Genomic DNA, 4,884 nt, shown 5'->3' with positions numbered 1-4,884 from the left:
CCACTAGTATTATTAATAAGAACACGTAACATCCTTGATAACACTGTCAATAGAAGAGGTTAATTAATGTTCAAAGCTTAGTATAGGAACTGGGGATAAAGACTATCAAATCTGCATAGTCAACTCTTAATTATGTGTGCTAAATAAAGGGGAATTATTATTATTTTTTAATCTTTATTGTTCAGATTATTACAGATGTTCCTCTCCCCCCGCCCCACCCCAAGGGGAATTATTGTAATTAATTCAGATATGTGTGTAACTTAATTTTTATAAAGAGTCAAATGGTAAATATTCCTGTGGGTATTTACAGAGTTCAGTTATTCTTAAAATTTGATCTTCCACTGAAGTTATATTCACAAACTTTTACAAAATTTAACATAATTTATAAAATGAAATTCTAGCCTTTAAAATATCCCAAATTAGTAATTTTCAGTCTACCAATAATTCTATAGTCTTTTAAAATAATTATCTAAAATAAGTTTCTATCAGTGACAGATGGTAACTAGACTTACACCTTGATCACACTGTAAGGTGCATAATCATCAAATCGCTAAGTTGAACACACCTGAAAATAACAATAGCATATGACAACATAGTTTAATAAATTTTTTAAAATAAAAAATGTTTCCAGTGGTGATAATTTTCAAAAATAACATTTAATTGAAGCACTTCTAAGTTAAAAATCTGTGAAGTTATTGATGTGAAATAATAAAACCTAAGAGCAAGAAAATTCAAAGTCTTTAATCAAAACGAAAATCTCAGAAACACTATCATTTCACCCTGTCATCAGGAATTACTGTAAGATTTTCAAAACTGTAATTGAAAAATATATTGTATTTCACAACAAAGCTTAAAACCAATTAATGGCAAAGCTATGCTTACATTATACATGGTTTAATGTTTCTATTTATGAATATTTATGTGGTATGGTATGGAATTTTTCTATATTAAAGGAAGTTTTGATATGAAACTTTGTAATTAATAATTGGTCACTCCCTGTTTTGTTTTGTTTTTTTATTCTAACTCAATGTCACCCAACCCATGCACCTGTGAACATGCGGGGGCACACAAATTTCTCCCCACCACATTCCCACTCATGTGGTTTTTGTATGCATTTATATCATGATCTGTAATATAAAGCAATGAGATGAATTTCAACAAACCATGTAAGAAATGGACCATTTTATTTCAGAATCTCTTTTTTCTGCTCTCCTTATGATTTTTTTTTTTTTAATCCTCACCCGAGGATATTTTTCCATTGCTTTTTAGAGAGAATAGAAGACAGAGGGAAAGACAGAGAGAAATATAGAAGTGAGGGAAACACATCGATTGGTTGCCTCCTCCATGAGCCCTGACCAGGGCCTGGGCCTGGGAGGAGCCTGCAACCAAGGTAAGTGCCCTTGACCAGAATCTAACCTGGGACCCTTTAGTCAGCAAGCCAAGGCTCTATCCACTGAGCCAAACGGGCCAGGGCCTTATGATTTTCTTCATGTCCACTAATATCCAAACATTGGCATTGCCTTCTAATCTTATGATTTCAACCTTTTTTAAAAATATATTTTATTGATTTTTTACAGAGAGAAAGGGAGAGGGATAGAAACATCATTGAGAGAGAAACATCGATCAGCTGCCTCCTGCACACTTCCTACTGGGGATGTGCCCGCAACCAAGGTACATGCCCTTGACCGGAATCGAACCCGGGACCCTTCAGTCCGCAGGCCGATGCTTTCGCCACTGAGCCAAACCAGCCAGGGCTCAACTTTTTAAAAATGTAAAATACTCCCAAGTCTGTCTTGACTTCTCCCACAACATCCAATCTAATTATTTCTAACCGGACATATCCCACAAGCCCCTTAAACACATGTCTCAAAGTTATTCTTCCTTCTGTGCTTATTTATTTTAGGGTACCTCAAACATTGTGGTCACCCAACTTGAAGGTTTGGCTCATCTTTTTTCTTTGGTCTCCTTACCACCACAACTCATTCCCACACCCAATCCAATCTTTTACCAAAGTTTATCGAATCTACTGCCTTGCCCTGGAAATTCAGCTTCCTAATCCCATGAGGCCATTTCACTTCCTCATTAATCCATCCTACCCTGTGGTTATTTTCAGAACCCTCTGGTAAATGGTCTATGGGCAATGGGCAGAGAGAGGATTTTATGGTTTGTTTGCTTTTTGTACAAAGGAGCAACTTCAGTTATGAACTGAAAATGGATATTACCATTACACAATAACATGTATGCCATTATAACGCCTGAGTAAACATTTTCTCTGGCTGAAAAAGCAGCTCTACATTTTTTATGAAGTTTCATCCTGGAGACATACGGATATGCTCAATTCCAGATCTTACCATTCATTTTACTTTTCTGATGCTCTGATTCCTTATATTTGAAATGAGAATAATAAGCTACCTCATAAGTTTAGGACTTAATAAGGTATATGTGTACCTGACTTTATATATGCTCTAGATATTTGTTGAATGAATGTACCCGTACTTGGAACACCTCCTCTCCCACATCTTCAGTCAGCTAATTTATACTTGTCTTTTAAAACTCGATTGCAGCCACCTGAGTTTCCCAACAATGATTTCTGTGTCCCACTTCCGTGTTTCTATAGCTCCAGTGCATATTTATCACACACTGTAATTACTAATGTCCTTGTCAGTCTCCCAAGTCATACCTTGGTGAATTCCCTAGGATATGGATCGTGTTTCAATTGACTTTGTATCTGCAGCAATTACTGTGGTTCCTGGCAAATAGCATCCACTATTTCAATAAATGTTGAATGATTACTCTGTACACAATTAACCAAATGCCTGTACCATAAGCTTTACTAATTTTATTCTAAGATAAAGCAAAGTACAAACATCGAGGAAAAAGAAAAAGTTAACCACCAAATATCTACTGCAGGTATTTTAACAAAAATGTTCATTCTGGTGGGGTCATGTGTAAGTCAAGATGGTGAAAACGGGCATTATAAACACAGCCTCTCTACATGGAGATAACAGTTTAGCACTTAAGCTGTGCCAGTTAGTTTCCTTATTAAGCGCTTTAGTTATTTGATTTAATCCACACAACCCCCTCTGGGGTAAGTTCTATTTCTATTATTAGCCCAATTTTATGAGATAAGGGAACGGAGGGCCGGAGAGATTCTGTCACTGAAAGATCACACAAGCAGTGCAGTGATGGGCGGTATCTGGGTTCCCACGCGGGCTTCCTAACTCCTGAGCCTCTACCCTTAACTACAATGTGCTGACTTCTTACTGGTGGAAGTAGCTGATTTTTCTTTTTTACTTTTTAATGCTTTTACTGATTTTTATTATTATTATTATTTAGAGAGGTAGGGAGAGGTGGGGGCGAGAAACATCGACGTGAGACACAGCTCCGCACGCACCCCGACCCAACCCAAACCGCAACGTGGGCAAGTGCCCTGACCCAGAATCGAACCAGCGCCCTTTCAGGAAGACGCTCAACCAACTAAGCCACACCAGCCCGGGCGGAAGTAGCTGATTTTTCAAAGATGCCTAATGTGGCGCCCTGACCCAACAGGGCTGGGGCTATGTCCTCCCCGAAAGAGTGTAAATAAAACATTCTGGATGACTAGGGGCACATCTCACCTTCACACCTAACGACGGAAGGTTCGACCTGCACATTGTCTCCTTCAATGTAAGGCTACGCACACCACGGATGCTGCCCAGTTTTCTTCCACATGCCTCCAATAAGCTACCCTTTCCGCCTGGTTAGTCACATCCTTTTTTAAAAATAAGCCTTGGATTTCTTTTAACACACACACACATGATTTTCCCCTTTATGGCCTAAAAACCTAAATGCTTAAGGACTAAGCCATCATTTCCAGTAAAGCCAGAAAAAAATAAAAATAGGTCATGTATAGAATTTTGAGACTAGGAGATCCAAATGAGGCAGTCGTAAGGCCACTCAGAAGCCCAGCTCTGCAGAACTGATACGTCCGGTACCGTCACAAGGGGGACACGCGGGTAAACTGAGACCCACGAACTGGCCCTAAAGTCCCCTTGACGGGGCGGCCGAATCGCTAATTTCGAGTTCTCCGGGGCTGCCTTGCAGACTGTCCACCGGAAATCTGTAAGGTGTCCAGAACATGGGCAAGAAACTGGAACATGGGAAATGGAGGCAGGGGCACAGGGCGCAAGGGTGACTCTTACACCAGAGCAACTAGGGACCTGGGGGCCCCCTGTCAATGATTCCCGGATCTGAAATTAACGCTAAGTAATAACAGCCCACCACAATTCTTTTTTCCGGTTGGAACACGGGGCCTTGACCTTATTTTATTAAAAAACAGATAGATACCTCAGTAACGTGTTTCAAGGATGGGCGTTTTGGTTCCTGGCATTTAAATATGCAGTCAAATCCACTCAGGAGGGGGAAATGCAATCAAGGGCCGACAGCGAGCACTGTGTGCAGTGAACATCAGCCGAATAGGATGGATGAAGTATTACTTAGAAGCCGTTTATTACCGTCGGCGTGTTGGGTGGTGACGGCCAAAGTGCGGATGTGATTAACAGAAGTCGCAGACCCCTGAGCCGCGGGAGCCGCACTCCACTCCACAGGTGGCTGTCAGACCACGAGTGACGGGACGCTGGCAAAATGGCGGCCGTGTCTCTATCCGCGCGAGAGCACGACCCCGCGAAGGAACGTACGTCACCAGGGCAACGACGCTCTTGCGTCAGCAAGACGCTCTTGGTCCGGGTGAAAGTTCAGGGCCGGCTTAGCGTCCCCCTCGCCGCTTTACCGCGTCTGGGTCCAAGGCAAGGCCAGATCGCGGGCGACTACCCCGACCCCGGGCCAAGAGAGCTTTGGCTCAAGTCGGGAGCGAACAAAGCGCGCTTACTGCCCCGCTCCACCTCG

Source organism: Myotis brandtii, unplaced genomic scaffold (assembly GCF_000412655.1).
Source record: "Myotis brandtii unplaced genomic scaffold, ASM41265v1 scaffold423, whole genome shotgun sequence".
Taxonomy (NCBI): domain Eukaryota; kingdom Metazoa; phylum Chordata; class Mammalia; order Chiroptera; family Vespertilionidae; genus Myotis; species Myotis brandtii.
The sequence above is the reverse complement of the archived record's forward strand: the minus strand, read 5'-3'. Positions refer to the sequence as shown.